At 46.0% G+C, this 13160-nt stretch overlaps 1 long non-coding RNA gene across 1 annotated transcript; it reads right to left on the bottom strand.

Annotated features, from left to right (window-relative positions):
- Positions 1 to 444: 444 nt before the first annotated feature.
- LOC134731933 (uncharacterized) lies at positions 445 to 4148 on the bottom strand. The gene is made up of 2 exons (XR_010114660.1): positions 4018 to 4148; positions 445 to 3572 (listed from the first exon to the last, which is right to left on the bottom strand). It is a non-coding gene; the product is annotated as an uncharacterized lncRNA (long non-coding RNA).
- Positions 4149 to 13160: the final 9012 nt, after the last annotated feature.

The raw sequence follows: 13160 nt of genomic DNA on the forward strand, positions 1-13160 counted from the left end.
GCCAGTGGCCCTTATGAAGACCCACCAGCTTCACCCCTTCGTGAATATGAATGAGCACGCAACGGCCCTGGGTAACCCGCTCTCCGAAGCCAGAAACCACAGACACAGGGCGTGTGGTAGGTGAAGTGGGGGCCAGATCGGCCGGGAAATGGGGCTTCTGGGGCAGGCTCTCTGAGTTCTCCAGAATTCTACGGAAACTGGAAGTTTCCCTCTGGGCTCACACACGATTTCAGGGAGAAACCACCCTGGAAGGGTGGAGTGTGGAACTGAACCTCCATGACAGTCTGGAGTTTTCCAGGCCCTCTCCGTGAAGGCCGCAATGCCTGTGGGTGTCGCTGTTGCCGTGATAGTCTCACACACGCAGATGTGTGGATCTCATTCATTTTCTTTTTTTAATTTTCATTTTTTATTTCTACTTCTTAAAGTCAATGATAAAGTCACAAGTGTAAAATGAATGTATTTAAAAACATAAAAGATACATTTTAGTGACAAGAAGTATGCAATGATCATGAAAATCTACTGTACACTTTGCCAAGGTCAAAGAATGAAGGACAATATGGAAAAGCCAATCTTCAAATATATCCTTAACAAAAACTCTCTCCTACATAGTAAAAGCATCATCTAAACAGCAGCTCCAACCGAGAAAAAAAAAAAAAAAAGCAGAGTAGATGAGACAGATAACTTCCCCAGGTTTTCCAGATAAAAACATGTGGTCACCAGGAATTCAAGGTAACTTCAAAAGCCACATTTAATTCAAAATAAAATGAACATTTCTGACAGATGACAACAGTATGATACTGATTTTTTTTCTTTCCTAGATACAAATGATATGGGGCATTTCTTAACAGTTTAGTAATTATCTAAGAATAACTGTAGAAATAACCCCAATTCCACCATCTCAGCCACTGGTATAAAACAAATAACCTTCCATTCATACTGTCTTTCACATAACTAAAATATCCTCACTTACTTGGAACAATTTCATGTTTACACATGATCACAAACACTTGTTTTTAGATGTTGTGGAATTATTGGAGCTGAGATTTTTGAAACAATATCTGAATCTTAGTAGAGAGATAATAATCCTTTCACTATACATTGATTGGGCTTCCTTAACCAAATCTGAGCAACTATTGTAATAATAATGCTGGTGGTAGTCCATGATACTCTCAAATTTTTCCCTTTAAGAAATATATAATCCATGTATCTCTAGCAAATATGTTACATTGCTCACTTTCTTAACAAGGAATGGCTGTTTTCAGGCCTTATTAGGAAAACAAACAAACAAACAATGGCAGTTACTACCTGTTTTTTATCACTGATATGCTACAATAAAGCTCAAATATGGACAGTTTAATTATGTGATATTAAGTAAAAAATGAAAACCATTATTGTTTTACCAAAAGAAACATAAAAAATATAGGAAGAAGTCAAATGAGCATGGCATGAGTCCCAAAGATTACACTATGATTCTGAACAGGATTTTCAAAACAAAGGGTATCTACATACAATTTCTGTGAATATTTCTTGTATTAGAAAGATCCAAAGCAAATGTAGGCTCAGCCCTACCTTGTCAAAGATAAATATTCAGATAAACTAGAAGTTCCATCTGCTAAAGTGCATCCGCTGACCAGGTCTACCGTGGCCCTGCTACTTACAGCCATCTAAGAAAGTGGCCTCACTCATGCTCATTCACTGGTTCTGTGGCCTATCAAGAGTCACACATAACAATGGTTTTGCTTTTTTAAAAAAACCAAATACTTTATACAGTGAACTAGAGAAAAAAAATTCTAAATATACTTTTAAAATTCTAGAGAGTTAAGATAACCTCATTTTTTAAAATACTGAAAATGTAAAGGGTCCATAGAAAGAGTTGTATTAAGTACATACTTCCTATTTTAATAATGCACTTGCTGTGCTCTTAAAATCTCTATGAGAGAAGCAAATATTTTACTCATGTCTTTTGTCAAGAGATTCAAAAGCAAACGTAGCAGTGCTGTAAAATTTCATAAAATTTGTGGGACTTTTAAAAGCGAAATTATTCAATATTTTGTATTGTTATTGCACTCATATATTGCCCGGAATATATATACAGCCACCCAACAACAGTAATTGCAACAAAAGTAATGTAAATAGATGTACAAAGCATTTGATTTCCTTAGTAGATAATTGAAGTTTTCATAGAGGAAATGCAAATTCAGATCAGGTTATATAAGCTTAACAATTATTTAAACCTTATATAAAATTAAATCTAACCCTCACCACTACAAATCTGTAAGGAATCACTGTCAGGAATCTACAGGACTTGGCCCGTATTTACATTCAACGCACACTTAGAAATTTCATAAATGATGAGATGCAGGCCAAGGGGGTTCCTCAAAGGGCTCCACCCAAAAGGAAAAGAAAGTGAGTTAAACAGAGAATTACCACTTACGTATTTGTGGGTAATCAGCTTATTCCTCAGCCTCTAGACAGTGAGGAGGATGAAAAAAATGGAAGAAGATAACAAAGAAGAGGAAGAAAAAGATGACAGTGAAGCGATGAAGCCAGAGGAGCCACCTCAATATTTAGTGAGAGAAAAAATCATGACGCTGCCCCTCCCTGAATCTTTAAAAGCTTACTTGACATATTTTAGAGACAAATAACTTAGATCAAGAAAAAAGAATGCCTACTGATAATTCCTTTAGTCTTGAAAATGTAGCATTTGTTAGGAATTAAAAGAATTATTTCTTTCATCAGAGCAAATTATAGTGGAAAAAATGTCACTTGTTACTGTCAGTAACATAAATGATGTATTGAGTGAATAAAAGAATCCCTTTTATAAAATCAATTTTTCTTTAAATCTTGGAAAATTGTTGTTTTAGCTCAGAGTGATTTCAAAGTGGAATGCAACAGTAGTCAAGACTTGTGTACTATAAATCCTTTTTTGATTCCTTCCGGATCTCGTTCATTTTCATGTAGAAAACGAGAGCGAAACTACAGAGAAAAGAAACGCCCTGTGCATCACGGCCTGACGATGGATTCCTGTTTCCTGCAACATGGGGAGTCTCCACTATGGCCTGTTTCCAAACAGGAAACTGGAAAGGAGAGCGAAGACACGATGCTGCTTTTCCATGCTTCTCTGGAGGTTTCTGTGTCCCCACAGAGCTCGGGAAACAAACAGTCAACATGGTCACGCTTTCAGGGGCCAGAGACACATGAGCAACAGGCCCCCTTGCAGAAGGCAAAGGAATGTGGAACCCGAAACCACGCTTCAGTCGGCCTGAGTGTGACCCCTGTGTGGACGGGACTATCCACGTCGAGCTCCACTGCAGGCTCAACGTGGGGCTATCTCATCTGTGAACCATATGGATGAAAAATGGACAATCACCCGAGTCTCCGCTCATTGCTCTCTGGGCAATGCGCTCATTCCTTGGGAGACGAAATTCGTCTGAATCATTCCCGGATGAAGTAACCCAGGCTGGCGATCCGGAGGGCCGGTGACAGCCCCGCAGGCCGACGAGGCTGTGGGCCCAGCACTTAGCATGCACTGGGCACCCAACATTTTCCCGGGGTGAGAGATCCTGCTGGTCCTGGAGGCAGAAGACCGTTTTTCTCTCTGCCTTCCTCTCTCTGTTTCTTGCTCCCTCCCTCCCTCCCTCTCTCCGTCCCTCCCTCAGTTCCTCCCTTCCTCCCTCCCTCCCTCCTTCCCTCTCTCCCTCCTTCTATCCCTCCATCCCTTCCGAGGTCCCGAGGTCCATCCGTTCTTTCCTCCCTCCATCGCTCCCTCCCTATCTGTCTCCGTTCCTCTCCCCATCTCTGCCTGAGTTTCCTCCCGCGTAGAAAGGGCGCAGAAAGAAGAGCAGGACTGGCGCCTGCCTGGGCCAATGTTTCCCGGGATGGTCTCCGCCGGCCCCACTGAAGAACGAGGCGGGGAGAAAGAGAGAACGGATGAGAGCTCCGCCTTGGCTAGTTAGAAAACCTAGGCTGTTGCCTGCTAACCCGAGCATGAGCAGTAAACAGTCCACCTCCCGGTACCTGGACGGGCTCTGGGATCCCCGTGAGGCTCAGGAAAGAATGACAGCCCTCCTCTGAGTGGAGTCTCTCACGGGACCTGGAACTCAGAGAGCCTAGGCAGGTCAGCTGGAAGGGAAGACACGCCTCTCCATACAGACTCAGAGGCTCACCGCGAAAGACAGGCCGCCGCCCTGCCCCCAACCCGCCCCAACCCCGCGTCCTAAAGGCCTCCGGGGTCGCGAGCTTCAGAGGTGGATGTGCCCCGTCTTCGGTTTCCCACGCCACCCTGGCGACCTAGGGCTCCAACCCGACCGCGGACTCCGGTGGGACGTGGGTGGCACAAACACACCTTGCCCCTGTGACTCAGCTTGAGTTGAGTCCCACTGAGCACGCGCCCAGCAGGCCACTGTGCTGCGGATCCTGGTCCTCCTGGCATTTATTGGGGTGCGAAAGCCACTGAGGAGTCTGATGGTGAGACAGTCCTACTTCCAGTGGAGCCGGGGCAGCCAACACAAAATCCCCGCGTGCCAGGGCAGGTTGAGAGATTCCTTCTGCCTGCGCAGCCTGGCTGGGCTGGAGCGGGGGGACGTCCCTTGCTCCCTGGCTCACGAAAGCCCCCTGTGGGAGAGCCCCAGGCGTGCAGGGCGTGTGGGGTGCGGGAAGCCCCGTTCCCCACGCCTGGGTGTGGGTGAACTCGATTGAGGAGGGAGGAGGCTGACATCCGCCGGGGGTGTTAATTAGTAACCACAGTGGCCTCAAAGAGCTCAAATGAAAGGAAGAATCGCACGTCTCTCACTTGAAGTCCAGAGCTAGAAATGATTAAGCTTAGTGAAGATGTAAAATTTTCATCGCTAGAGAGACATCAACACTTGGCTTCAAAACTTCAAAGGATGGGCTGACTGTCTTTGAGGACCCCTGCAGTTGGTGAGTTTAAGTTACAGCCAATGCTCATTTCATTGACCACTCTGAAAATCTCAGGGCCCTTAAGAATTATGCAAAATCTATTCTTTCTGTGCTCTAGAAATGGAACATCACAGTCTGAGTGACAACACATCTGTTAACTGCATGGTTTACTGAACATTTTAATCCCACTATTAAGATCTACTGCTCAGAAAAAAAAAAAAAAAAAAAAGATCCCTTTAAAGGGATTGCTGCTTGGCCAGGCGCAGTGGCTCACACCTGTAATCCCTGCACTTTGGGAGGCCGAGGTGGGTGGATCGCCTGAGGTCAGGAGTTCGAGACCAGCCTGGCAAAAATGATGAAACCCCGTCTCTACTAAAAATACAAAAAAATTAGTCAGGCATGGTGGTGGTACCTGTAATTTCAGCTACTTGGGAGGCTGAGGCAGAAGAATGGCTTGAACCCTGGAGGCGGAGGTTGCAGTGAGCAGAGACCACACCACTGCTCTCCAGCCTGGGCAACAAGAGGGAAACTACATAAAGGAAAAAAAAAAAGGAAAGAAAAGAAAAAAAGGAAAAAAGTTGCTGCTTATTGACAATTCACCTAGCTACCCAGAAGCTTAGATGGAGATGTACTTGGAAATTAATGTTATTTTCATGGCTGCTAACACAATATCTATCCTTCAGCCTGTGGATCAAGGAGTGGTTTTGACTTTAAAGTGTTTTTATTAAATAATAAATGCATTTTGTAAAGGTATAGGTGTAATAGATAGTAATTTCTTTGATGAATCTGGATAAACTGAATTGAAAACCTTTTGGAAAGGTTTCACCATTAATCCCTTCATGATATTTCAACCTCCTCCCGTGAATCACAAATGTCCTTAATAGCAAATACCATTAAGGACATTTGTGATTGATGGGAGGAGATTGAAATATCAACATTAACAGGAGTTAGGAAGAAGTTGATTCCAGCCCTCATGGACGACTTTGAGGGCTCAGGAAGTCAGTGGAGGAAGTCCCTACAGATGTGTAGAAATTGCAAGACAACTAGAATTAGAATTATGGCCTTAGGATGAGATTAAATTGCTGTAAACTCATGATGAAACTTGAACAAGTGGGGAGTTGCTTCTTATGGATGAGCAAAGAAAATATTTTCTTGAGATGGAATCTACTCCAGGTGGAGATGCTATGAACATTGTTGAAATAACAACAAAGGATTTAGAATATTCCGTAAACCTAATTGATAAAGCAGCAGCAGGGTTTGAGAAGGTTTACTCCAATTTTGAAGGAAGTTCTACTGTGGATAAAATGCTATCAAACAGCATCACATGCTACAGGGAAATCTTTTGTGAAAGGAACAATCTTCCTTGTTTTAAGAAATTGACACAGGCACCCAACCTTCAGCAGCCCCCACACTGATCAGTCAGCAGCCGTCAACATAGAGGCAAGACCCTCACTGTAGAGAAAAGAAAGACAGATCAGACTCTTACTGTGTGTATATAGACAGGAAAGACATAAAAGACTCCATTTTGAAAAAGACTTGTACTTTAAACAATTGCTTTGCTGAGATGTTGTTAATTTGTAGCTTTGCCCCAGCCACTTTGACTCAACCTGGAGCTCACAAAAACACGTGTTGTATGAAATCAAGGTTTAAGGGATCTAGGGCTGTGCAGGACGTGCCTTGTTAACAAAATGTTTACAAGCAGTATACTTGGTAAATGTCATCGCCATTCTCTAGTCTCAATAAACGAGGGGCACAATGCACTGCAGAAAGCCTCAGGGACCTCTGCCCTTGAAAGCAGGGTATTGTCCAAGGTTTCTCCCCATGTGATAGTCTGAAATATGGCCTCGTGGGATGAGAAAGACCTGACTGTCCCCCAGCCTGACACCCGTTAAGGGTCTGTGCTGAGGTGGATTAGTAAAAGAGGAAAGCCTCTTGCAGTTGAGATAGAGGAAGGCCATAGTCTCCTGCCTGCCCCTGGGAACTGAAAGTCTCAGTATAAAACCGAGTGTACATTTGTTCAATTCTGAGATAGGAGAAAAACCACCCTATGGTGGGAGACGAGACATGTTTGCAGTAATGCTGTTTTGTTATTCTTTACTCCACTGAGATATTTGGGTGGAGAGAAACATAAATCTGGCTTACGTCCATGTCCGGTCATAGTACCTTCCCTTGAACTTAAATATGACTTAGATTCTTTTGCTCACATGTTTCTTGCTGACCTTCTCCTTATTATCACCCTGCTCTCCTACATTCCTTTTTGCTGAAATAATGAAAATAATAACCAATAAAAACAGGGAACTCAGAGGCCGGTGCACGTGCAGGTCCTTGGTATGCTGAGCGCTGGTCCCCTGGGCCTACTGTTGTTTCTCTATATTTTGTCTCTGTGTCTTACTTATTTTCTCAGTCTCTCATCCCACCTGACTAGAAATACACAAGGGTGGAGGGGCAGGCCACCCCTTCACTCACTAGCAAAAGGATTATGACTTGGTAAGGCTCAGATATTCATTAGTATTTTTCAGCAATGAGGTATTTTAAGTTAAAGTATGTACATAGATTTTAGATATAATTCGATTACTAATTAATTAATAATTAATTATTAAATACTCATTAGACTACAACATAGTTTAAGCATAACTTTTATAAGCCCTGGGAAACAAAATGTTCATGCGACTAACTTGATTGTAACATTTGCCTTATTGTGGTTGTCTGGAACCAAACCCACACTGTCTCTGAGTATGCATGTAGGTTTTTGGTTGTTCTTTGTTTTGAGATGGGGTTTCGCTCTGTCACCCAGGCCAGAGTGCAGTGGCATGATCATAGCTCACTGCAGCCTCAAACTGCTGGGTCAAGTGATTGTTCTACCACAGCCTCCTGAGTAGCTGGGACTACAGGCATGCAGCACTATGCCTGGCTATTTTTTGTTTGTTTGTTTGAGACGGAGTCTCGCTCTTTCGCCCAGGCCAGAGTGCAGTGGCTCTATCTCGGCTCACTGCAAGCTCCACCTCCCGGGTTCATGCCATCCTCCTGCCTCAGCCTCCCGAGTACCTGGGACTACAGGCGCCCACACCAGGCCCGGCTAATTTTTTGTATTTTTAGTAGAGACGGGGTTTTACCGTGTTAGCCAGGATGGTCTGGATCTCCTGACCTCGTGATCCACCCGCCTCGGTCTCCCAAAGTGCTGGGATGACAGGCGTGAGCCACTGCACCCGGCCTGCCTTTTCTTTCTAGTGGCAGAAGCCCCATCGTGTGTGGTGCGCCTGATCTCCGATGCTTTTGAACAGTGTAGAAAGTGTTGCTGTCTGTATTTAATTTTTTCCTACATGTATGGTCTCGATCGATCACAAGATCAATAAGCCCTTCTCCTTATTCTACTTCCCTTTCTAGCAACGGAGACCTTTGATTGGATTTTTCCTGTCTACAGACAGGAATGAGTCTGCTGTTTTCTTTTTTAAACCCGAGGGGACTGAGCCTGAGGTCCTCGAGTGCGGCTACCCTTCCCCAACACCCAACTGGTGATTGTGGTGGTGGTGGTGGTGCTTTTGTGTTCCAGCTTCTGTTCTGTTGCTTTTGTTGTTGTTGCTGTTGCTGCTGCTGCTGCTGGTGGTGCTGTCATCGTTGTTTTGGTATTTTACGGACTCAGAGGTTGTATGTGCTTGTTTGTTAGAACAGCATACTTCTGCCTCTGGATGTAGAAGTGGACCTCCAGTGTATCCGATACCCACGTGGCGAACGTTTTCTCCAACGGGCGATTTATTCATCCCTTGTCCCCCTCTTACCCTCCTTCTCCCTTTTGGAGTGTCTGTTATTTCCATCTTGATGACTGTGTGCGTACCCACTGTTTACCTCCCACTTGTAAGTAGAAGGCAGTTTACTGCGTACATACTTGCTTCCAGCTCTATCCATGTTGTGGGAAAAGACGTGAAATCACTCTTTTTCGTGCCTGCACCATTGGAGAATTAGAACTTTCTTGGTGGTTGTTTTTATTTTTTCTTTTCTTTTCTTTTCTTTACTTTTCTTTTCTTTTCCTTTCTTTTCTTTTCTCTTCTCTTCTGTTCTTTTCTTTTCTTTTCTTTTCTCCTCCTCCTCCTCCTTTTTTTCATTTTTTTCAGCTGGGCTCTCCTACTTGTGTGCTCAGTTGCTTGGGCTGGTCTCAAACTCCTGGCCTTGACACTTCTCCTGTCACCTCCACCGTCTGGTTGTTGAAATGAGCATCTCTTGTAAAATGGAAAAGATGAAAAAAATAAAGAGAAAGACAAGAAGTGCGGAGTGAACGTTTCTCTTGCCGCCTCCCAGGGTGTACCTTGGACCCGATAGGAGGGAGGGAGCTTGGCTGGGTGGGTTTTCGGTGCTAAATCCTCCTGAGGGCCTCCTTCCCTCTCCCCCTTGTCCCCGCTTCTCCCCCGCGTGGGATTTTCCATGGGAGAGGTATGGGAGAGGACTGACACGGCTTCCAGATCTATATCCTGCCACACGTCTCTGGCCCAGCGTCCCCCACCAGCTGCCTGCCACCTTCCAGGGAGCTCTGAGGCCGATGCCCCGCCCCCTTCACGTCCAGCCACCCTCCCCCGGCTGGCCTTTGCCAGGCGACCCCAAGGGAACCGCGTTGACGCTGTTTTGGAATCATCCAGCGAAGACTTCCACTAGATGCCCCAGGAGGGCCAGATGGGATGAGACTGGACCACCCCGGACCGTGCTGTTCTTGGGGGTGGGTTGACGTACAGGGTGGACTGGCAGCCCCAGCATTGTAAAGGGTGCCCAGGTATGGAAATGGCACATAGGATGCTCTCCTCCCCCTCAGCCTGCCTGCAGCTTCCTCAGGCATGAAAACAACTTCCCATCGCAACCTGTTTTCTTCCCTTTCTCCACCACACAGATGAGACGCATGAAAGAGAGAGACAGCTCCACAGATGCTGTTGACCTTCATTTGTGGAATCCTCAGTCATCTACAGACAGACAGGTGACTAGACAGGAACCCACATCAAACACCATTTCTGGGTAATCATGGTAGGATTGGTCTCTCTCTCTCTCACACACACACACACACACACACACACACACAAAATTTCCACATCTAGTTCACAAACCACACTAATTTACCCTTTTTACAGTATGCAGGCTGAGTAAAACCCACCCCACCCTCCACCCAGCGGCTGACGAAACCCCTTCTCTACAATTGATTAAAAAGATTATTTGGGCCTGGCACACTGGCTCAAGCCTGTCATTCCAACACTTTGGGAGACCAAGGCGGGTGGATCACTTGAGGCCAGGAGTTCAAGACCAGGCTGGCCAACATGGCGAAACCCCATCTCCATGAAAAATAGAACAATTAGCCAGGCCTGGTGGCATAGGCTTGTAATCACAACTACTCAGGAGACTGAGGCGGGCGAGTTGCTTGAACCAGGGAGGCCGAGGTTGCAGTGAGCTGAGATCGTGCCATGGCAATTATTGAGACAGGGCAAGACCCTGTCTCAATAATAATCATAATATTATTATAAGATTAGTTGTGCGTGCTGACAGCCGCCTGTAGTTGCAGCTACTCGGGAGGCTGAGATAAAGAGATCACTTGAGGCCCCACAGGTCGAGGCTTCAGTCTGCTGTATCCTGGGCAGTCACCAGTCAAGGAGATATGCACCTCCCTGTTTTCTTTTCTTTTCTTCTTTTTTCTTCTCTCTTTTTTCTCCCTTCCTTCCTTCCTTCCTTCCCTCCCTCCCTCTCTCTCTCTCTCTCTCTTTCTTTCTTTCTTTCCTGCCTGACTGCCTAACTCCCTTCCTTCTTTCCTCCCGCCTCGGCCTCCCAAAGTGCTGGGATTACTGGCGTGAGGCACCATACCTGCTTGGCCTAAAGAGACTCCCTTTGAAAGTAAGGCACAGACAGCGCCTTCCAGTGATCTGATTGATTGATTGACTGATTTAGAGACAGCATCTCACTCTGTCACCCTGGCAGTGGTGCCATCATAACTCACTCACTGCAGCGTGGACGCTCCTGGACTCAAGCGATCCTTCCACCTCAGCCTCCAGAGTGCAGTACCTGAGACCACAGGCACGCGCCACTGTGCCCAGATCATTTTTATTTATTTATTTATTTATTTATTTATTTATTTATTTTTCCGAGACAGAGTTTCGCTCTTGTTGCCCAGACTGCAATGGCGCGATCTTGGCCCACAGCAACCTCTGCCTCCCGGGTTCAAGCGATTCTCCTGCGTCAGCCTCCCGAGTAGCTGGGATTGCAGGCATGCGCCACCATGTCTGGCTGATTTTGTATTGTTAGTAGAGACGGGGCTTCTCCATGTTGGTCAGGCTGGTCTCGAACTCCCGACCTCAGCTGATCCGCCCTCCCCGACTCCCAAAGTGCTGGGATGGCAGGCGTGAGCCACTGCGCCTGGCCTTCATTTTTAAATGTTTTTCCACAGACAGGGTCTCATCATTTTGTTGCAACCCTCCTGACCCTGCGTCTCCAAGTGCTGGCCTGACGGGCGTGAGCCACTGCGCCTGGACTCCGGGGAATGATTCACGACCACGACCGCTGTACTTACTTATTTATTTATTTATTTATTTATTTATTTATTTATTTCTCTTTCTTTCTTCCTTTCTTTCTTCTTTCTTTCTTATTTATTGATGAATTTTTTTATTATTGACTGATTGATTTTGACTCGGAGTCTCGCTCTGGGCGAGGCGAGGCGAGGCACATCGCTTTGGGAGGCGCAGCACCGCCTTCTAAAGCCCCATTCAAATGCACAAAGCCCCGTCTGGGAAGTGAGGAGCCCCTCTGCCCGGACGCCCCATCTGGGAAGTGAGGAGCACCTCTGCCTGGCCGCCCCGTCTGGGATGTGGGGAGCACCTCTGCTCGGCCGCGCCATCTGGGAGGTCTACCACGGAGGCCAGACGCAATGTGGGGGCTGGATGTGGTGGCTCACGCCTGTAGTCCCAGCACTCTGGGAGGCCAAGGCGGGTTGATCACTTGAGGCTAGGAGTTCGAGTCCAGCCTAGCCAACATGGCAAAACATATGAAAAATACAACAGATGAACCAACCAACCAACCCCACAACAACAAAACAGGTCTACCCTGGAGTCATACTCTAATTTTTTCTATTTTCCTCCCTTTCTGATCCTTTATCCCATTTTCTTTTTCTTCCTCTTCCTTCTCCTTCTTCTTTGTCAAATAGAGTATTGAGTTATTATCATTGATCCATACAAAGTCCCTCTCTCATTTATTTTCTTTAATTCCCACCCCCCATTTCTATTCCCCGTCTTCCCATGTGCAACTTTCCTAATGTGTTTGATATGCATCTTTTTGTTTGTATGTATTTTTAGAAAATGTTTATTGTTTTGTGTGCAAAAAAATTAATAAAAAAACTGTCCACTCTTGTATCCAGAACATAATAATTCCAGATAATAAAAAGATCGGCAACCCAATAAAAAAAAATGCACAAAGCCCTATTCCCTTCCTGGAGTTGGAGCTGATGCCTTCCATTGCCTTGGGCTTCTCTCCATTCAGAAGCCTTTACAGGCACAACCCCACCCAGAGGCTGGCTGGGGCTGAGGATTAGGGGGTGTAGTGGGGCTGGACACTCGGTCCCCTATTGTTGCAAGCTCAGCCAAGACATCCCCCGACCCCCATCGCTTGCTCACCCTTTGAGATCCCCTGCCTTCACCGTCTTGGAGGCTCACCTCTTACTTTAATTTCTGTCTTTCTTCCTTTCTTGCATTTGAGGAGGGGGTGCAGGAATGAGGGTGTGTGTGGGGAGGGAGTGCGGGGTGGGGACGGAGGGGAGCGTCCTAAGGGTCGATTTACTGTCATGCCTCTTTCACCGCCACCACCGAAGATGAAAGCAACAATCAGCTAAATATCGCGTGTTCTCATCTAGACGTGGGAACTTATAGATGAGAGTTCTGCGTGGGCAGAACGAGGGGGATGAGAGACGAGGGAGCCTACTTGAGGGAGGAGGGGTGGAAGGACAGCTTCAGGAAAAAACAAAACACAACAAAACACGAAAACTGTCTGGTACAGCGCTGAGTATCCGGGTGATGAAATCATCTGCACACTGAACCCCCCAGTCAGAAGTTTACCTATGGAACAATCTTGCACATGTGTGCTTGAACAAGAAATGAAAGTTAGGGGAGAAAGAGAGAGAGAGAGAGGGAGAGAGGGAAAGAGACAGAGAGAGAGAGAGAAGTAAAATGAAACACCACCTCCTTGACCTGAGTCAGGGGTTTTCCAGCTTTTTGGGGGAACATTCAGCGACAATGCAGTATTTGGGCCTG

The sequence above is a fragment of the Symphalangus syndactylus genome, chromosome 19, assembly GCF_028878055.3.
Source record: "Symphalangus syndactylus isolate Jambi chromosome 19, NHGRI_mSymSyn1-v2.1_pri, whole genome shotgun sequence".
NCBI classification, from domain to species: Eukaryota; Metazoa; Chordata; class Mammalia; order Primates; family Hylobatidae; genus Symphalangus; species Symphalangus syndactylus.